This window comes from Thermobia domestica, chromosome 2 (assembly GCF_964235325.1).
Source record: "Thermobia domestica chromosome 2, izTheDome1.hap1.1, whole genome shotgun sequence".
Taxonomy (NCBI): Eukaryota; Metazoa; Arthropoda; class Insecta; order Zygentoma; family Lepismatidae; genus Thermobia; species Thermobia domestica.
The window spans coordinates 257,002,401-257,025,510 of record NC_137455.1 but is presented as its reverse complement, the minus strand read 5'-3'; the positions used below and the strand labels follow the sequence as shown (position 1 = coordinate 257,025,510).

At 35.1% G+C, this 23,110-nt stretch overlaps 1 protein-coding gene and 1 long non-coding RNA gene across 2 annotated transcripts in view; both read left to right on the top strand.

Moving 5' to 3' along the window:
- Pal1 (Peptidyl-alpha-hydroxyglycine-alpha-amidating lyase 1) overlaps positions 1-23,110 on the top strand; it is a 560,006-nt gene that overhangs the window by 427,589 nt on the left and 109,307 nt on the right. The window lies entirely within an intron of this gene.
- LOC145679809 (uncharacterized) lies at positions 17,109-21,672 on the top strand. The gene is made up of 3 exons (XR_014130564.1): positions 17,109-17,343; positions 18,562-18,658; positions 21,546-21,672. It is a non-coding gene; the product is annotated as an uncharacterized LOC145679809 (long non-coding RNA).

Below are 23,110 nucleotides of genomic sequence, written 5' to 3'. Positions count from 1 at the left end.
ATGCATATTGCTCTTCCCATGCGGTCAAATATCTTTCAGATGTGCTTTCTGTGTTGAAACTGTACGCGTTGTTTAAAGCTAAGTGTCCTGATACTATCATTACTTAGACCTATCATTTTCATCAAATACTTCACAGTTAATTTTAACCTGAGGCTGGTAGACCACAGTTAAGCAAACACTTGTTGCTTCTTCAAAGAACAACAAACTAAAATCCAAAACAAATAATTGTGAGAATAGTAGAACAGCAGAAACTGGAGAACTTACGCATGATGCACGAAAGAAGAGCTTAAAGGTTCAAACGAGCACTGAGTGAATCTAAGAAACGTTCCAAAATATTTATTAATGCCTTAGTTTTAGTTTTCAATCTTACCTAAATCGTTGAACTTCCTAAAATGCTTGTCCAAGATTTTTTGTGGAGGGGACTGGAGAAGAAATCGAGGATGAACCACAGCTTCAACAATGTATTTTTATCAAAATTTTACTAAACTAGCATCTTCTTACCCTTTACCAATTGCCATTCCCACGAACAGTAGTAATTTTTTATCTTCTGAGGAAACACACGCTTTATATCTTGAAAGGAGGCGCAGTAGCGTAGTTAGACAGTAAGATGTCTGTCTATCGAGTTGGAGGCCAGAATTCGAGTCCAAGTTGGGCTGAAAGTTTTTGTTCTTTAATGTGCACTCATGTCCAAAATTATTGTTGTATGTCTATAAATATGTTGTTGAAGGAAATTAATTTGATAACGAATTCGCCTGGTATTTGTTATAATGTTAGTATGTGTATAATCGGCAAAGACATGTGTGCGGCAAATTTTAAGTCAAAGGAGCAGTAAATAAGAACAATAAAACGAAAATAAAACTTTCTTGTCCATTTAGCAACATTTTTTTTTACTAATTCTAATTTTCGTATTTATAATTCTTTTCCTATGAAATTTACCACAAATATGCATTTCTCGACTATACACAGTGTCAGTATTAAAAGTGCCCTGCAAAATTATTATCAAATTATATTCTTACAAGAAGACAGTTATATATATGCGACAATCATTTTGGACATGAATGTGCGTTGCATTGTAGTCTGATATTCACCTAACCTCTTTAAAATGAAAACCTTCGAAATCAAGAGAAGTAAAGATAAAGGAGGTCGATGTTGACAACTTAAATTGCAAAGCCTAGATGTCTTTCGAATTGGCCGAGGTATGACGATTACAACCAGGACAGAGCGAACTGGTTGTGCAAACAAGAGGGATACGAGATCGGTGTGATGGAATGAAACTCGTGTTATCAGAATATCGTTACTCATGAAGACTAAAACAATCAATCTAAAAGCGATTTGTAGGCTATGCTATAAGGCATGACAACGATTTATATGCCATAACTTGTGTATTTCATCAACGCTAATTTTGTTTTCTTGGTTTGGTTCATCCCAAATACGACGAGTAAACCGCGAATTTCAGAGCATCAAGTTTATAATGGCTGGATGTGGAAGGTATACAATTCATATTCTCGTTCCTTGTCGTGCATCGTTTCTTTGCTCTCTGAAAGGAAAAATAGGCTTAATAAGGAATAAATGAATTGTAGCATTTCAAATTCCACAATTGAAGTTAAGAAATGGAGTACAAATAAGTTAATTGTTTATACGACTTTAAGAAAAATAAATGAAAGATATGGGCCAGCGCATTAAACTTTCACGCTCCTATTTCTTAAACAATATCATGTTATACTGCAATTATTAACGAAACATTTTCTTGTGAAATAAGAAACGAAATTATAAGACATATTCGTGAAACTTCATGCGAATAAAGACTCACCTACAAAATTAAACTACCCTTATTGGATTTTATAATAAGAGATTGCTTATTTCATTTGTTATTGTTATCGTAAGGATCCCCACATCATAACAGAAGCACATGTCAATGCAACACGTGTTATTGATTACAAACAGTGAAGCAGACGAGAAGTCAACACGGAAGACACGAAAACAAGACGACGGAGCCCGAGGAGGAACGAACCACCAAGAAGCCTTTTATAAAAGCGCAGCCTGAGAAGGACCTGGCCACCAGTCTCATCACCTCACATTATAATTCCGTCAAACCTTCTTGCCTTCTGTTATTTGACCTCGAAAAAGCTTTTGACAAAGTTTGGCACCTGGCAATTCTTCACAAGCTCATTCAGCTCAAATTTCCCGTTGCCTATATCCGTTTCATCTATCACTTTCTGGTTGGTCGCCTCTCTTACGTCTACATTAACGGTCAGTTGTCTCATCCCATTTTTCTTTTGTCGGGAGTACCTCAGGGTTCAGCTCTCTCACCGCTTTTGTACATCCTTTTTGTAGCAGATTTTCCTCCGCTTCCTCCTGACATATATCTTTTTCAATACGCGGATGATACTGCTTTGCTAGCCTTAGGAAAGACTATTCGCCAGATTAATCAGGACCTGCAAGAGGCTATTAATCGTTTTACTCGCTGGTGCACTAAGTGGAGTCTCTCTATAAATCCAACCAAAACACAAGCCATCACTTTCATTCCGCCACGCAAACGCTCAAAAGTCCACCGAAACCCGTCGTTGCTCTCCCTCCACATCCACGATACTCCCATAGTTCCTACTCGCACTGTTACCTATCTTGGCATCATCTATGACCAGCATCTCACAAGGAAACCATATCTTCAGAAAGTCGCTGCCAAAGCCTACCAACGCTTAAACCTCCTCAAGCGTCTTACTGGCACTACCTGGAGCCTCAAACCAGCTACAGTTCTCAATACGTACAAGGCATTTATGCGCCCCGTCCTTACGTACGGTTTCCCGGCCTGGCTTTCCGCTCCGCCCACCTTTTATGAAAAACTTCGCATACTAGAACGACATAGTAGTAATTGCGGGACTTGGCCGAAGTTTGGACTTTGACCCCGACCTTTATGACGTCATAGGTCAAAGGTCAATGACCTTGGCCCGGGGTCAATGACCTAGGGGTACTTAGGACCACCCCCTCTAAATTTTGGCAGGGGTACCTTGGCCCAACCCCTAAATTTTGGCAGGGGTACATAGGACCACCCCCCTTAAATTTTGGAAATTGCCAAATCTAAAAATTTGGTATGGTAGCCTAGGACCACAGTATGTACCTCTATCAGTATTGGGGGTCTATGTCGTTCCCTTTCATGGGTAAAAAATTGCCAAAAATTCAAATTTCGGGGGTTTTTGACCTAATTTATCCCCTTTGATGAGGTGTTATTACCCTATATGGTTATATGGGTGTATACAGGGGTCCATTACCTTTCATAAGACATGGGTACATTAATGCACCCCATGAAAAATTTGGGAGGGGTACCTTGGCCCACCACTTAAATTTTGGAAATTGACCAATTTAAACATTGGGTATTATAGTATAGGACCCTAATATGTATTATGATAAATTTGGGTGGTCCGCCTCGTTCCCTTTTAGGGGTACAAAATTGCCAAAATTTTAGTACAACCACGTGTTTGGTACATTTTATCCCCCTTTGATGAGACCCTATTACCTTATATGGTTATATGGTCATGTATAGGGGTCCATTATCTATCATAAGACATGGGTACATTGGTGCACCTCGGGAGGGGTACCTTGGCCCACCCCTTAAATTTTGGAAAATGCTCAATTTAAACATTTGGTATTATAGTACAGGACCTCAATATGTATCATGATAAATTTGGATGGTCCACATCGTTCCCTTTTAGGGGTACAAAATTGCCAAAATATAAACGTTGTACCACGTGTTTGGTTTTTGGTTCATTTTATCCCCTTTGATGAGATTCTATGATTACAGGGGTTCATTTCTTATCATATTGTTGCACCCTTCTTAAATTTTGGCAATGGGGGGTCCACTGAAATTGTCCAATTTAAGCATAATACAGGACCTCAATATGTTTCGGTGGTCCTATTGTCAAAATTTTAAGTACAACCACGTGTTCGGTTACTGACTCAATTTATCCTATTTGATAAAGTATGGACGGGTATCCCCTTTCAATTTGGTAGGACCCTTCGGGTGTAGTACAGTCACGTGATCGATGATTTGGTTTTGATGCGCGACGAGGTCCCTGGTCAATGTTCTCTAGGAATTAGGTGGAAACTTTGATAGGAAAGATTCTTGGGATTTAAAACTTTTTTTTCAACTTTTCAAACTAAAAAAAAATCAAAACAAAAATTGAAACGAAAACTTTTAAACAAAAATCTTGAAACTAAAAATTTTTCAAAACAAAAATTTGAAACGAAAAATTTTGAAACAAAAAAATTTGAAACAAAAATTTTGAAACGAAAAATTTTCAACAAAAAAAAATTGAAACGAAAAATTTTCAAACAAAAAATTTTGAAACAATAAATTTACAAACAAAAATTTGAAACAAAAAATTTAAAAAAAAAATTGAAAAAAATTTATAAACAAAATTTTTGAAACAAAAATTTCAAAACAAATTTGAAACGAAAAATTTTTCAAATAGAATTTAAATCAAACAGTAATCAGCTTTCACGGTTAACCGTTAAACTTTATCCGGTTTTGAACTATTCGATTAACAAATAAACGGTTTTCAACTATTCGATTAACAAATAAACGGTTTTCAACTACTCGATAAACAGATGAACTGTTTTTTTCCTTTTCACACCAGTGAGTGCAAGAATTTAAAAACTAAAACAAAAATATTTGTACTCACTTTAAATACGCATCATTTTTGAAACAAGGTTTTAGTGTTCATCATGGATACACAGTGGAAACATCCATTTACCTGTATTCTCGCAGGGCCTAGTGGGTGTGGAAAAACGTATTTTGTGAAGCGATTACTGTCACATCTCCCAACCATGATCAATGCAAAATTTCGTAAGATATATTGGTATTATGCAGAATGGCAAGACGTGTATACAACAATGCCGGTTCCAGTAGAATTTCACGAAGGGCTTCCACGAATGAAAGATTTTCAGCCTCAAGATGGACCACATTTGATTATTATTGATGACAATATGCGAGAAGTGAATAGTGATATTGTTGATATGTTCACAAAAGGATCACATCATCGAAATATTAGTGTGATTTTTATAACACAAAATGTATTTCATCAAAGTAAAGCAAATAGAAATATGAGTTTAAATTGTTCGTATTTGGTGTTGTTTAAAAATCCACGTGACAAGTCACAAATCAAGCATATGAGTTATCAAATCATGCCTGAACATCCACTGTTTCTACAAGAAAGTTATGCAGACGCAACAAGAAATCCACATGGTTATTTACTGATGGATCTTAAACAAGATACACCCGATGAAATGCGATTTCGTACAAATATTTTTCCTGACGATTTGCATCATTATGTTTACGTACCAACAAAACATGTTTAAATTATTGTGCATGTGAAAAGAATGACTTAGTCTGTCACGATGTCTCCTACAGTGAAACACGCTGATCTGCTACGTGCTCTGCACAAAGCTAAACCAAGATTGCGTAAAGCTATTATTGCCAATGCAGACGCTTCATTAATTCATAGAATTTGTGAATGTTGTTATAATGTCTTAAAAGGCAATGTTCCACTGACAAGTGCGCAGAAATCAAGATTAAAGCGTTACAAGAACACGCTCCGCTATCTCGTAGACAATACAAAATCATTGGATAAAAAGAAGAAACATTTAGCCGTACAACAAGGAGGATTCTTACCTGCATTACTTGCACCTATTGTAGGAAGTGTGTTATCCAGTATTTTGTTTAAACAATAAACTTCATGGAACATAGAAAGAAGATGGTTTTAGTGCCACCAGAAATGCTTGAACGAATGCATGCATCATCATCTCGTGTGAGTGAAAATCGAGAATCTAGTCTCGATCGTGAAATGCAATCTATACTGAATACATCGTATCCAAGTGATGAAGAAAAATGGAATCAGTACAATAGAATATTACAGAAATATCTTTATGTGATACGTAAACAAGAAGAACCAATACCACTTACAATTACATCAATGAAACCTGATAGTGGCGTCCCGAATGTTGACGATAGCACAAAACAAGAAATTTTAGCCGCAATACCACAAATGTATCGTAAGAAAGCCGAACTACTATTCCGTCGTTTAAAACAAGATGACGCAATTACGTGGGATCATAAAGGAACAGTGTACATCAACGACAATAAACTACATGGATCCAATATTGTAGATTTAATGTGTGATGTGACTCGACCGAGGAAACATTCTAATCCTCAAGGCTGGAAATTGTTCTGCAACTACCTTGCATCGTCAAACACACCTCAAGAATTGATTGGTAATCCACGAAGATTAAACTATATTGTCAAGCATAATAGTACACCAGCATCTGAAGGATCTGCACCACCAAAACCGGCACCTGTATTATTTTCTTCCGGAGAAGAAGAAGAAGAAGAAGATGATGATGATGTTTTAGAAGTCCGACCAAAAAGAAAACGTATCATTCCACAATGGTCAACGTACAAACCATGAACAAAAAGTTGAAATCCATTTATTACAATCCTGCACATCCTGCATCATTTTCTACTGCAAAGAAATTATGGCAAGCCACAGGAAAATCTATACCTCCAGCCAAAATAAAACTTTGGTTAAACAAACAACCTACCTACACGTTACATCGTCCTGTACGTCGTCGTTTCCGTAGAGATTTTTATCTTGTCAACAATATTGATGATCAATGGGAATGTGATTTAAATGATTTACAATCACTTCAAAATTATAATGACAATTACCGCTATATTCTTACAGTGATTGATGTGTTTAGTCGGTACGGATGGGCTGTACCACTAAAATCAAAAAGTGCCGAGGATATAGTGAATGCATTTGAAATGATTTTCCAGGACAGGAAACCAATTGTGCTACGTAGTGATCAAGGAACTGAATTTACCAACAAGACAGTACAAAAGTTTCTCAGGAAACACAACGTGCAACATGTTACAACAAAGGATCCAGATATTAAAGCCAGCATCGCAGAAAGATTTAATCAGACATTGAAATATCGTATGTGGAAACACTTTACCAAATATCAAACATACAATTACATCAAAGTATTGCCTTTACTTGTAAAAGCATACAATGAAAGTCGGCATTCCAGTATTAAAATGGCACCTGCAAACGTTTCTCAGGACAATTTACTGGAGGTGTGGCATAACTTATACGACAAAAAGCTACAACGTTCAAAACAAGATACGGATTTATCTGTTGGTGATACTGTTCGTATAAGTAAAACAAAACGTATCTTTGACAAAGGTTACCTCGAGAACTGGACTTGGGAAATATTTAGAGTAAAAGCCATTGTACCAAGAAACCCACCAGCCCAGATAGCATGTAAGCTTAAATCAAGGGTCGCTTTCCCTTGATTTTGGCTTAGCAATGTACAGTTGATGCGACAAGCGACAATCAACGTTTATTTTAGCTTGTTTTTAACTTGAAAAGAAGCTTGAATGCGACAAGCGACAATCAACGTTTATTTTAGCTTGTTTTTAACTTGAAGAGAAGCTTGAATTTATCAACTTTCTACTAAGCCTATTTCAAGCTTGATTCAAAACGCTTGACGTTTGTCGATTGTTTAGAAAATGGAGCCATCTGTAGGATTGATGAGTAGTCTTAGATATTCGGCGCTTGATTTGTTCCAAAAGGTAAACAAAGGTAAGCTCTGTGTACAAAATGTAATAGTAAGCCCTAATTTAGTTTTAGTTACAAAATAAAATGGTGATTTTTGTTTTAAACTGGCGCGCTGAGCGCTTTTAGGATAATTTTATACACTAGTGTTACTTCATTACTTTCGAAATATGGATGGAATTTTATGCTTATACTTTTTTTTAAGTATGTGTTCATCCGTATAATGTATACAATTTTTAGCCATTGGATTCTTTAACGTCAGTGACAATTAACATCAGCATGGGCGCCCGAAGGGGAGGGCAGGGTAGGACCCGGGCCCCCTTCTGGCTTACAAAAATGTATACGTAATATAGCAAATATAGCATCCATGGAGATGGGCTCCTCTCTAGAAAAAATTTTTCGGGCGCCCCTGAACATCAGTACAAAAATTAGAGGGTTAACTTCTGCAGACGGCTTTACCATATTAAAAATGTATAGGTGGAATACTTGATAACACGTTAAGGCATTACTTTAACAGACGGCTCTACCATATTTATATCGATTTTGTGGTCATTTTTCACTAGATTTGAGATAATACTGTTACATATAGATAATTTTGGAACTTGGGGGCCAAAAACAGGGAAAATCACCGTGTTTACAGGAGAAATGAGTTGGTGTTACGTAACTGTAATTACTAACATAACTAACCAAACCTAACCTAAATCATCAAAAACTCAGAAAATATAGGAAGAAAGTACGAATTTAGGTAAAATCACAATGTAAAAATTATTGCGGATATTTTATGTATTTTTTCACTTTCATCGTTTATGTGCATATCCTCCGTCGCTGACATGCCTGCTCTCTACGGACGCAGCCCCTCGCTCCGCTCGGGACCCCCTGCTGCGCTCCTGCCCTGACTCGGTTAATGGCATTCGTGCTTTTTTTGTGGCCACCTAGCACAAGTTGGTTCGTGATTTATGCAATAGCTCCTCATTTAGTTGATATTCTACAAAAAGAAACCGGAAAATGCAATGTGTGAACATTTGGTAGAACCGTCTGCTCGAGTAATGCCCAAGTATCATAACCCAGCCTAAGCTAAACTAACCCAAACTAACTTAACCTACCTAAACCAAAAAAAATGTACAGAATATATAGCAAGAAACTACAAGATTTAAGCAAAATATTGCCCCCCCCCGATCCAAAAATATGCCGTTACATAACACTTTACGGAGCATAGCTGAGCGAGCGAAGGGAAATAGAAGCCCCGCACGGCTCGTTTTTTTTCCTACTTTTTAAGTTACACACATTTGGCATTGCAACCATTGCAGACGGTCATTTTCCAAAGCTTCATATGTACTTACTGCCATCTCATTCATGGGCGGCGATTCGGGGGGGCGCAGGGGGCAGTTGCCCCCCACTTTTTTGAAATTACCGATTAATGTATATAGTTTCATTTGGAAATATAAAGTTTGGTATGTATTATTGCTTCATAGAATAAAAATGATGCCATAAAATATTTGTCGTTCCATGAATACGTATTGGTTGTCTTCCCGTGGAATTAAGAAAGCTACAGGAATTGCGTTTGAACTGCCAATAAAAATGGCCCAAAAATTAACCTATTGGAGCGCCACAATTCGAGCGTACTTTCTTTTCTTCTTGCAATTGATCGATATGTTAGTCAGCCGCTCTGAAACTAATTGAGATAACATTTCGCAAGAGAAGAAGTCCTTCACAAGTTATTCTTTAATTGTACAATAATCGACAGTTCCTAAAATGTATTTTCTTCTTTCTAATAATAATATTTTGATTTGATTTTTTCAGTTTAACATCTTGTTCAGCAGCGAAATTATATGAGACGTGGACTTAATGATCAACGTGGAGTCCGAACCACGTGAGCTCCACCCGGGAATTGAGCCCGGGTCTCCCACGTCTAAGGCGCGTACGCTAATCGCTTAGCCACGAAGGAGCTAAGTAAGGAATATTAATTTTGCAGTGTAATATACGAGTTTAGGGGTGTACATATGCAGTTTTGTATATACAATTAAATTTAGTGAATTCAGCATAATTCTAGGTTTTAGGATTATTTTGTATAACTGAAATGTGGAGTGACTCTAAGTATTGCTGAGTTTTGATATATTCCAAGAAAGTGAAAACTGTACTTAATGGCAGCGAACATGTTTCGGGAAGCTGCAAAAGTATTTCTTTAAATGTCGTAGCATATGCTTATGGTATTCACTGTCATTCTAAGAGTAATAAGACATATAATAGCATTCGTGGAATTAAAAATATAAGTTGTTCATTAATTTCAAGTTTCAATATAACTTTTGCAAAACAAGCCTCATTATTCATTACTATGATTATTTGATTAATATTATCCTTTCTGTTTATTTGTTTTGCATATTTGTTATTAAATAGGCCCCTAATCTGATCACACAATTTTCCAGACATATATTCATGAGCAGAGTACAAAAGGCTAGTATCTACTTGCGTTGCTCTTGTCAATTTACTTAATAAAATATGAAACAAGATATACGGTATAACTGAAAAAGACAGTATCCTAATAGTTATACAACCTTTCGTCAAACAAGCAACCAGGAAAACTAACATTGATATCAAATAGTCAGATCATGTCTTGCCCCCCCACTTTTCACGTCCAACCGCCGCCACTGATCTCATTCCTTGCTTGCATTCATCTGCCTACCGCCTTGTCAATTAGATCCACCAAAACATACTTAAATTCCTATTTCGTAGGATTCTATATAACAGATACGATTTATTAAGTCTAAACACATTAAAATGAGTTATTTAATTAGGTAGAGCCATCTGCTAAAGTTAACCCCATATTAATAGTGAAGGTAGTTAAATGATAATGTAAGTGTTTTAAACTCAATAAATTCTACGTGCAAATTAGTATACATGGGAAAGTAAGTATATTATGGTGGAGCTATTTGCCAGGGCGGAAGGCGGTTGAATACAAGCAAGGAACGAAATGCCAGTATTTGTATGTTAAGTTTTGGAAAATGACCGTCTACAATTCCTGCAATGCCAATCGTGTTTAACTTAAAAGATAAGGAAAAAATGAGTCCTACGGAGCTTCTAATCCCCTCCGCTCTCTCAGCTGTGGTTCGTAAAGCGTTTGTAAAGTAGTGAAATCTAGTGAAAATCTAGTGAAAAAATCAACAAAATCGATATAAATTTGGAGAGCCGTCTGCTAAAGTAATGAAAATTACGTTTTATCTCTACAATCGAGGAGAAAACTGCTTTGAATTAATACATTGCCTAAGCTTGCTTGTTTTAGCTTTCACCGATACACTACAAATTTTAACTGATGTGGCTTCCCCAAGAATCGGTACGGATTATATTTAAATACAGCAAACCTGGACATTTCACTCATTTTAGAATGCATCATGCCTATTTTCGTTCCTTATGTTCTTCCATATTTATTCGGAGGTTGGTGGCAAAATTGAAATAGTTCAAATGAAGAATATAAATACTTATGTCCGACTTTATTTGGTAACAATTACTTATTCTAAGGTATACTTCATCAATCTTAGATTAAATGATATCACTCATTTCATCGCTTTACAATAAGTGCAAGGAAAGGTTCGATCAGGTATGGACTTTTGGGTTTAAGGTAAAAGAACGATGAATTTCGAAAAATTACTTATTAGATATTAACAATAACTCAAAATGGATTATTACGCAAAAATAAGTTGGCATATTAGTTTGAAGTTTGTAAGGTAAGAAGTCGAGGGTGTAAGTTTGAGGAAAACTAGGTTTTTCGTTGCTTACATTTTAATCTTTTTATCCTCTAAAAACAGTTAACTTCTGTCTCTTGATTGTGTTTAGTGGTTTTGTTTACTTTTTTTTCTACCAGCTGAAGTCTGAATCTTAAATCTCAGAAAAATATTTGCAATCTGAACGGATGTAATAAAGAAATAATGCTATTTTTCAGGATTGGCAAAAACCGTTTTTTTTTTAAAAAAAAAAAAAAACTTTTCCCCCCACTTAAACCGGAATTTTTGCTTTAAACCAGGTTTCTTTTATTTAAATAGGTTTACCTTAGATTAAAATAGAGTAACCGTTGCGCCCCCTTTTTTTAAGAGTAAAGGTAATTTGAGGCTGATGATTCGATTGGACAAGGTCGCAACCTCGAGAAATGACCTCAACCCGCTCAAACTAGAGGTCATAGGTCAACTAGTTCTGCAAACGATTTACCAGTACATCATAAATTATTCAGCAGTCTACTCCTTCAGCATTGGTTAAGCTTGAATTTTCCTTGTCGGAGGCTTGATCGTCCACAAGTTGAGTGGGGGTGGGATTCGTGAAAAATACTTTTTTAACTTGTCTCTTTAATTGTGATTTTATTTTATCAAGTTTGGAGTTTCCGCCGAACTGCCTCTAGTGTCTGTCACACTAGCGGACGGTCAACAAAACTTTTCCACAGAAGCTGATCAAGTGTCTAAATTTATAACATTGGAAAGTAGATCGACGAAACAGAGATTTCTGTTAGGTTTGACTGGTTTGTTAATAATAATAATAATAATAATAATAATAATAATAATAATAATAATAATAATAATAATAATAATAATAATAATAATAATAATAATAATAATAATAATAAAGGTTTTATTTAGAAAGATAGTATGAATGGTCCAGAACTATTAGTCACTTCTGGTATTGATTAGGAAATTAAATTAAGCCTATATTTCTGACTTTGACTATATTAGATCTTCTGTACTATGTAGTCTTTTAAAATTGTCCATTGATTTAATGTGTATAACTGTAGAGTGATTCCACTTTGCAGTTCTTTCCCTTTTGGTTCTTAAGTGGCTCCTAAAATATTCACAAGTATGCAAGATCACTGGAACGTATTTCTATCAGTTGACCTCCGTGAATGATGAATCTGTGGATTTATCACCTTTGTTTCGAGTTCAAATGAAGAACAATATCTCTCGAGTGCAAACTGAGTAGTGGTTCGGATCTCACTTTAAGCTGTAGGTCCCGTTCTTCATAACCCCGCTGTTATGTCCTTAACCATAGAAAGACGAAGGTTGGTCAAATTTACCCGCACTTTCTTTTTGTCTTTGCCCGAACAAATGAATTTTACAACGTTTGAAATTTTTTGTATTTTCTTCTGTAATCTAAACTTAAATTTAGTTTTATTAGAAAGCACATTATTGTGGTAGTTTTTTTTTTTTTTTTTAATAGCGCAGGTGGCTAAATACATCTTTTTTAGCAACTTAGAAGTGTTAAGAGAAGTACAGTTTTACTTTAAAAGGATCATTCTAAGCTTATCTATTCTTTGAATGGATGACTAAATTAACATAATCTACTTTTATACATTGAGCAAACTTAATACTCTCAGGTTTAGTATAGAAACTTGTCTACACAGGCTAATGTATTTAAAGCTACTTCATGTCTACTAACCAAATGCGGTAGTAGTCTGTACTGAGACTTATATTTGTAATATTTCCTATTAAAATAAAATTTCACAAGTCTTAAAATAATTTTACAACTCACATTTATTAGTAGCAGCCATTAAATAACTTTAAAATACATTAGTAGGGTTAAAATTGGAATTTACAACCGCGAGCAAAATTGCCCACCTTAGTCTTTCACGTGAGCAATTATAGTTTAGTCTTCCTAGGGTTAATGTTAAGATACACGGATGACTAATGATAGTGAATGATTATGAAGGAATTAGTGGCATGAGAACGGGAAAACCCTCACGAATATGATATTGTCCATCATAAACTCATGAGGCCGGAGATTGAATCAAAGATCCGTCGCACCAAAAGGCTACGTTCTACCTCTGAGCAATCAACCCTTTCCTTCCGCAGTGCTGATGAATGACGTCATACTCTAATGACCTGGTCATAATTCTCCAACGTAGTGGTCTTCTACACACGTCTTCCTAATTGTTCCCCACTTTCCCCCCCCCCCCAAGATATCTGATTAAATGAACAGCGAAATCATATTAAAATAAAATCTTTGAGTTTTGTCCCACGGTTATGCGGGGCAGCCTAAAGGAGACGGTGATGATGAGAATGAATTAAATGATGGAGTGAAGAAAGTGGAGGGGAACGATAGAACCCTGAGAAAACCCACGCACACGGTGTTTGTCCACCACAAACGTACACTCATGTCCAAAATTATTGTCCCATGTCTATAAATATGCAGTTTTACGAATAAAATTTGATAACGAATTCGCCCTGTATTTCTTATAATGTTCTTATGTGCATAATCGGCAAAGACATGTATGTGGCAAATTTCATGTCAAAAGAGCAGTAAATAAGAATAATAAAACGAAAATAAAACTTTCTTGTCCATTTGTTTTACTCATTCTAATTTACGTGCTTATAATTCTTTCCCTATAAAATTTTCTACAAATATACATTTCTCGATTATACACATAGTATCGGTATTAAAAGTATCCTGTAAAATTATTATCAAATTATATTCTTACAAGAAGACAGTTATAGATATGCGACAATCATTTTGGACATGAGTGTACATTTTATTGTTTCAATGATTTGTGAAATAGTATATTTTCTAGTTATATTAACACCTTCAAAACAATATTTCATAAAATTTATTGCAGATATCAGAATGGTATTTGGCCAAATGCAATCTACTTTAGCTGACCTTAGTGAAAGAGTATCTTCCGTCGAGAAGAAAGTCGACACACTTCTAAGTAATGATGTGAGTGTGAAAGCAGAGTCCATAAACGAAGAATCCGAACTTCTTGGCCTTCTGTCTCTGCGAACGTTGGATGATTTTCAAACATTTGAGAGAAAGCTTGAAGATCCTAACTTCCGAAAGAAATATGTAAGTGTCCTATCAAAACTGTACAAGTTATGAAGCAGGTTTCAAATCTTTGTTATATCTTTTAATTTACGTCTTTTTGGAACATCTCTTTTTTGACTAAATGTTAGCATCAACTCCATTTTGGCCAATTTAGCCATTAATTCATGCGCATTAGCTATGGACTATAATTTTGGCAGTAGCGGGTCGTAGTCTGTACAAGCACCGGTTGAAATGTTACAATATCAAAGGTATGTAGGTACGCGCAAGTGTTCCCCTCCCCCCCAAAAAATATTCAGGAAATATGGAGAGGAAAGTCTTTTAAGCTCTATTTATATATTATTGATTAAATTGTTTCTCTAATATTGATTTAATATATAAGCTATTTCCTTTTTTTCAAACAACCACTATCAATGTACGTTTATACACTATTTATATACAAAACCTCTACACTCATGTTATTGAACACGAGATAAATCGAATATATAGTATGTGCTGTAAGCCATGAATGATGGCGTTAGTCCGAAAAGAAGGAAAAAAAAAGCAAGAAAATTGCATGCACGCAGTTAAACAAAATTATTTATTTATATAATCTATGCATTATTTTAGATTGGAAGGTCTTTCTTCGATCTTTTGGGCTTCAAATTTTCTATGACTTTATTGAAATCTGAAATGTTGCTCGCCAAGTTTCTCTGAATAGAAAGCATCGCTACCGCAAATATTTTCCGCTTTATTTTCTTTAGGGTCCAGAAACACCTCTCTCCTCCGACAATATGCATTTTGTTAGCATTTCTTTGTATAAATATACGGTACAAAAAGTCCATTTTCAGAAACCACGTATTTTTGTCTGTAAAGAAGCATGAAATCTAAGATGTTTTCCTTCGAAAATGAAAAAAAAAAAAAAGTTTAACATTCCAGCAAATTAGGCTAAAGAAGACAAATGAGTATTGGAAGTGAATGATTTGATATTTATTTATGCTCTCCGCCGGAAATTGAACACAGAATCATGTGCACGAAAGACACAGAGCTAGGAATTAGACCAGTAGTAAGACATTTTCTTCTTCGAGACTCGATCGATCCTCCCCCAGAATAGGGTTTTTTAAAAAATAAATCTTATCCCAAAATTTTTCACTTTTGTATTATAAATGTTAAATAAAATCTATTGACTCCGAACGACCGCCCCCCAAACTTTCAGCTTGGATTCGTCCCTGCTACCACCAGACTTATATTTGTTTTTCGCGAGTTTGTTTTGTGAATAACTTCTTTTTTCCAAGCGTCTGTATCTCCCTCACCCTATGAATTGAGTCAAGCGCTGCTAAGCGGAGGAATTTGTAACTATTACAGAAGCTGACCAGTTGCGGAAGAAAGGCAACCGCAAGAAAGCTATACGGGAAGATAGGAGCGATGCAAGAATAAATCCACTTCCCCATGTTAACAGATAGGAGCTTGCTGCCATATGCTCGATATTACTGCTTCCAGTGGCAACGTTCGCTGCCACCGGAAATGTAAATCTCTCTCTTTCTTTCCGTTTTTTAATTTACTTTTTTCAGAAATGCATCAATACTGTTTTTGTGCTCAAGAGCAGAGGTTTATTTTTTACTGATACACTACATTAATACTTAAAAATAGTTTTAGTATTAAAAAAACATCCGGTTGCACAACCATGCAACATATAGCACCAGCCGCCGCTGAATTTTGGTCAACTTGCCATTCATACTTGCTAATATAGTCATTTAGGCGGCAATTAAATCTTTTGCAGTCAATTTTTTTAGAACATATGAAAAACCTAAAAAAAAAAGTAGTTTATCTTGGTATTTTTCTAATTCTTCTGTTTACAACAGCACTTACATTGTCACAGTAGATTAGATATCTTTTATCAGTCTCATCTATCCGTCACGGTAAATTTGGATTCCTGAATCTGGTTTCTCCATAGTCAGTTGTTTGATTAGTTTCTAGTGTATTTTTAGTTTGGGTTGGGTTTTTCTTGTTAAGATGCGTGCATGTGTATGTATATATTTTTGTGATAGATCAATAGTGTTATCAAGACATACCCAGCATTTGAAGTTGAAAATAATTGAAGAGATTTTATTACTTCTAGTCAATGAAGGAACAAATTATATTGTGAAACTGTTTGATTTGAGGATATCAAAAGATAAATAATATTAGAACATCTTTGTAAACTAGTAGACAAAAAGTACCAAATTTTTACTTTCTTTGTTCCTAAATTCTGTTACCTATAATTTAAGGTAAGTTGAACCATTTTAGCTAGTTTCTGTGCGTCATTTAGCTATTTTCTGACACTACTTGTTGGCAGCACTGATTAACCCACTGTTTCTTGTTACTTTTGGAAGTGTATGTAATTTCCATATACATACACGCACACACACACACACACACACACACACACACATATATATATATATATATATATATATATATATATATATATATATATATAGTATTTTTTCTAATTCAAAGGGACAATGGTCCTTTTAAATAACCGCAAAAAGCTGAAAGTTACCAAATAAATCCCAGGCAAACAGTTTTTGTTAGTCACGTAGCCCATTTGATACGGCCTTCCATGAAACTCAGAACTCCACGCCCTTTTTTTCACACTTCACATAACGGTATTTAAAAATTAATCTAGTTTCATTCATTCTTCGTTTTTTTTTTACACTGGTAGAAAAACATAACAATACGGACCCTTATATATATTGTTTTTCTTTTCGATTTCAGCATGCATTAGATCTAAATAATTTCCTTTTTTCAGGTAAAAGTATTACTGTCAATTGGTGGTAAGGATTTAAAAGGTTTCGCTCACAATGCAATAAGAAGAACTTTGTGCGACAAGCTCGCAATGGAATTCTCCTACTCTGGCAGGAAACCAAGGATCATGAAGCAAAAAAGCACACCTTTGGGTCCACCCAAATGTGCAAAAAGATCCACAGTAAGTTGGTTTGAAAAGTTGTACTGAAATATTTAACTTCATTTATTTATTTATGCTAGTAACCATACAAAATTCCAGTTTGCTAATTACTAAGTCTTACTTCTCTCGTACTGGACGTGTGTTCTCATATTAGTATGTCCCAAGCAATCAGAAGTAATTCTTCATGAATAAAGTATGCTTCGAGTATTTTAGGATGCTTTTACTGTCAAGTAGTATATGTAAATGTGTTCACCCTTACTGGGTGAATATAAAATCTGTGTAGAATATATAGGAAATTCAATAACTAATCCAACAATCTATGTTGTAAACAAAGCTTTACTGGCAAAGTACACATTTAAACAAATCTTTGCTTGAAAAAGCATTCAAAAACAATTTGTAAGGTGTACGGAAAACCTAAAACCAAATAAAATTCCAAGGTAGGAATGATTCCAGGGCTAAATGAAGTCAATAGTGTCAACGAATTTAAATTGAAGTACAGTGTAGGAATCACTATGTGAAGTATAATTTTGCACCAGACTTTTCGTGTATACCTGTAAATTTGATACTGTCTACCAAACGAATGTAACTTTGAAAGAATATAACTTTGTTGGGTTGGCAACACTGTTAGTCTGGTAGTATTACATAGTATGCCAAACTGTGTCCCCTGTCGATATTTTAAAGGTGCAAAATTTCAGAGCTCTTTGTCCAACACTAGAACGCAGATAAAACACTAGAAGAATATAGCTTTCGAAGTTACCATAATTCCAGTATAAAAAGAGAAAAGTTGCAGGCTTTCAAGACGGCGAATAGTCAAACTTCCGTCTTTCTGTCGTCTTCGTCTTTCAATTTTTCGCGACAACGAAGTTAGCCAAAACGTTTTTTGTAGTGTTATTTAAGGTGACTTGAAACGTTGACTCGAAACCATATCACCAATAAGGGCACCGGAAGAAAGTCTTGTTACACTTGTATAGAAAAATGTAACTTTTCCATTATATAATATACCAAAAGTGTGGTGAAAGATAACTTTCTATAGTACCCTTACATAAAAATCACAAAATAGGGGCCTAGCTTAGGTGACTTGAAAAATAATATAGGAATTAGTTTCAGCTCTAGGTATCCACGTTTACAAACCATACCATAATTCCGTAAAGCTATTTAATAGGGAAATTTATTTCAAATGACTTTTTTTAAAGAATAAAAATCGCTAGTATTTGCTTGAAATTCTATCTTTCTTTTCAGCTGCTGTTCGTAAGATGTATACCGACGCAACAGAAGAAACGGTGAAGGAAGTATTGGGTCTTTGGCTGCAGCAGGCGAAGCCTAGACTACTGCGTAGGTAAGTATAGTTTTCCTATTTTCCTTACAATCACGAGAGAGATCGGAAAATTCTTACCATCACTAAATAAGCTAGGGATCTGCAACTTAGTGAAATGAGATAAAATATTTACCTTGTATGTACTTATTATTTTATTATCCCTTATAATTTAGCAACTTGCCTGTTACTTTCCTCGGAGGGTGGAAATTTTAACTAAAATCGAGATTCATTACTGTTTACATTTTTATTTTCTTGTCTTCTGGAAGAAAGTACCTCTGTTAGTTTAATTTTATTTTTTGATTACTCCTATCTGCTGATGAATTTTGTTTTAAGACTAACGTTTATTCCTTGATTAATTTTGGTGTTGAATACTTCTTTTCTATACTGAAGGAAATTTCATTTTTTAAAAACTGCGATGTCACAGTAATAGAGAGATAGACACTTTCTGTTATGCTTGCCTTCTAAAAACATTTCCTACCTGCTGCATGAAAAACAGAAAGCAACTAACCTCTTTTTTCTTGACTAATTTTAGTGTTATTTTACATCTTTTCTATCTACTGAACGAACTCATCTCTTGAGAGAAAAACTACAATACCACCCTCTTTCTTGATTGATTAGAGTTAATTACTTCTTTTCTATACTAAATGAAATCATCTTACATTCTGGAAAACTCTGCAATGCCATTGTAATAGAGAAATATGTAATTGCAGAATCTTTCAGACGATAAGATTATTTCGTTTAGTATAGAAACAAGCAATAAAGCACTATAATTAATTAAGATACAGAATGGTATTGTAGTTTTTTTTCCTTCTCAAAAGATAAGGTTTCATTCAGGAGATAGAAAAGAAGTAAAATAACATTAAAACTAATCAAGAAACAGTTTTTTTCCTAGAAGATAAAGACTTCAGCAGTTAGAAAATTTTGTTAAAAGACAAAATAGTAGTAAATGCACATTTCTCTCTTACAAAGACATTCCCGAGTTTCCCGGAAGATAAGACTTCATTCAGTATGAAAAAGAAGTAGTCAACACCAAAATTGAACAAGAAACAAAGGTTAATGTTTTATCCACAAGATAAAGACTTCATTCAGCAGTGGCAGTAATAAAAAATAAATTTAAAAAAAGTAAGAGTAGTTTTTTCCCCAAAGATAAAAAGATTTCAATAGGATGGAGCACGCCAAAGTATGAGTATGCGTAAACACTCAACAACAAATTACCAGGAAAATAAATAGGGAGACATAGGTCTTAAAATGCATTCAGAATTTGACTGGATTGAAGTAAATGAAGTGATTTGCCTGCTTTGTGCCATGTACACTGAGAAATGTTTCTGCTTTCAAAGATGGGATATAAAGAACTAGGTCGATAGGTCGCAGGAGTATTTATTACTTCTCTATAATGAATTGTGAAACGACGCTAATGATTCCGACACGACGTTCCATGAATATGGGTCAAATAAACTTAGTGTTACAGTTACGGTAATGAGTCATCCCTTCTTCATTTGATATGTATGATGAAGGCAATATGCATGTCTTCCTATCAGTGATTTTTGTGTTTTGAAAGAATGAAACGTTGCAAAGATGTATTACTCCGCTGTAAGGCTCAGGATTGAAATCCGTTTGTTTTACTGTCACAAATAAATCCAGAGAATTGTTGCTCAACACCTCCTTACGTATTAGTCACCAGTAACTTTTTTATATTTTTAAAGAGAAATATTTAATTGAACCTCTAAGGTATGTTCCAAACTCGTTGCAAAATGGTACGAAGTTGTCCGTGTACACGGTACCTATTTTAGTACATTCTTACGCTTTTCCTGTAAATTGCGAACTACACTTTCCCATGCGTTCTGTTGTACATTACGCAGGATAACGCCTTGTAGGTCATCATCTATCATTTGTGTTGCTCCATGAAGAATACAAGGTATATAGGTTCACACACTTATGGCCTATCTTTCCTGTGAATCGTGAGATCAGATTGCATTTCATACAAGGCATGGAGAGAAAATTAAAGAAATAAGTAAATATTTGTTCTTCCATCCCTCAGTGATTTCTTATATCAGTGATCACTTCGTTTGTTTTTCGTAACGCCGTACTTATACAACAGTACCGAGTGAGTCAATATGACATTTTCTGGATTTATCTCAATTGATGCTCTCACAGAACAATGCACGTTTTCAGCTAGGAAAAAACTTCTACTGAAAATTTACTGGCACTAGAACATTGAAATAGGTAAAGTGAATAAATACCATGCAGTGGTACCAGTGATGAAACGGGTCACATACTTCGTGACTCGTGATCACGAAGTAGTCAGATCCCTGACCCTGTATGACCCAGACATATCCGTGCGATCCCGAGACGACTAAATATCAGACTATGGGAGAGTATGTTGTAATTGTAACAAACGCGATTCTTTCCTTTCAAGTGTTTCTTATGAGTGATCGTCAAAATTTAATCGAATAAGGCTGTAAAACGTAAAATGTAGAATATAAGGGATTCCGCTGAACCGAAATAGTGTTTGCGTAATGTTTATGTATAGTAGTGTTTAAAATTACTTTATTAATTTTCAGTATGGGAAGATGAATTATATTGTATTTGACAGTCGACACTTTGAATAAGAAGTGTCACACTGCAAATCTAACATCTGAATAGGTAAGCTCGATTAGGGAATATTAATTCACTATAAAAATTCTACCGTAATGCTATAGAGATCATATTTGGAGTGCTGCCAAGCCATGGATCACCAGATCTGAGAAACGAGTGCCAGACTCTGTTGCCTTGTGTGGCACTTACTTCAAAGAATAATAATGTATTTTAATGAAAGCGTATTTATAAGGTAAGCAATATGAATGTTTTCTTTTAACTGTGCAATCAATTACATGTTTTTCAGTACGTATTTATGATCGTTATTTTGCAGAGAACGAAGAAATTCAAAACCTGTAGTGGAAGGTGACACCGTTGAAGTTGAGGAACCCAATTAACGAAATAAGTTAGAAATAATACAAAAAATGTAAATAAGTTCAATAAATAACATTGTAATACAAGCTGATTGTTTTCATGAAACCTTATATCAGTTATTGCGTAGAATGTAGGGATAATTTATTTCAATTATGTAGCAGCAGGATGCGAAATAATAACAGTTATGATCGAGGAGAGAGAGTAGATAAATAAGTAAAAAAAATGCACTGGAAAGTTTTGAAATGAAGATTTCATATATTGAACATCCAAAATTATTGAACTATGTAAGGTTAGGGATAATGCTTAACCACTAGGTTGTCCACTAACTGCACAGATTTACTGTAAATAGTTTGTATACTTCTGACAGTGTCAGTGTCACCATATCTCGCCAGAAAATTATTGAGGATGAATTTTCTTCCAAAATTTTGAAGTGTTGGAATGGCCATCCTCAGTATTTCGCACCCTGTGTAGCAGTGGTTCTAGGATTTAATTTATATTTCTTTCCTGAAATCTGATAATTTAAAAGTTTGCTTAGCCCTTGACGTTTGTCTAGTGGTGTACGTCTTTGCTGCGCCTAGGGTCGTGGTTGATTCTCAGTGGAAGACCTTACAAACACTGAACGCATTACTGCGGATTCTACAGGCCAGTGTCTCATATAAAGCTTCGTGCTGAAACGGGACGCTCAACTTCAACATCAAACTGTGGTTAATGGTAAACTAATTGGATGCTGATCTGCCAGGTCGCATAGTATATTCACCAAGGAACTCAGGAAAAGTGTTGCTTTCTATATTGAGATAAGATACTAATCTCAATAGACTGGAGTATGGGGTATATATTCAACACCAATGTTGTGTGAGACATGGATTTATAATTTAACATGATATCTCAATAATGTTACTCAACAGAAATAAACCTCGTGCTGCAAAGACGCATAATGGACGAAGGAAAGAAGCATAATACAGATTGTGAAAGTATACATATTTTGCTTTCTTTTTGACCGAACACAACTATTCTTTTTCAGAACATTGCTTATGTAGGTTTAACAGTTCTTTCGTCCTCACCTTTACGTTTATTTTTGCAGAATTGTTGTCTATATGAGCTTGATTTCATTTTGTATAAGGTTTGAAGTGAGGTCCAGTAGTGTCAATCTTGATACAGATTTATTTCTGCACGTGAGAAAATGATTCATCTGGTTGGCGTCATGTATAATGTTTGATGTGAAGGTTAGTATAATGTTCTGTGTGTAAGTTACATAAATGATGGTGTGTGTTCTTTTGCCATCTGAGGGTGTTTGGATATTGCCACCACTTTATTGGCATTCTTTTAAAAACATTGCAGAAACCATAGCCTACTACTATGTTTACTATTAATAGTAAGTATGGTATGGTTTCCCCTATATATATTTAAAAGAATGCCAATAAAGTGATGGCAATATCCAAACACCCTCAGATGGCAAAAGAATACACACCATCATTTATGTAACTTACACATTGAACATTATACTAACCTACACATCAAACATTA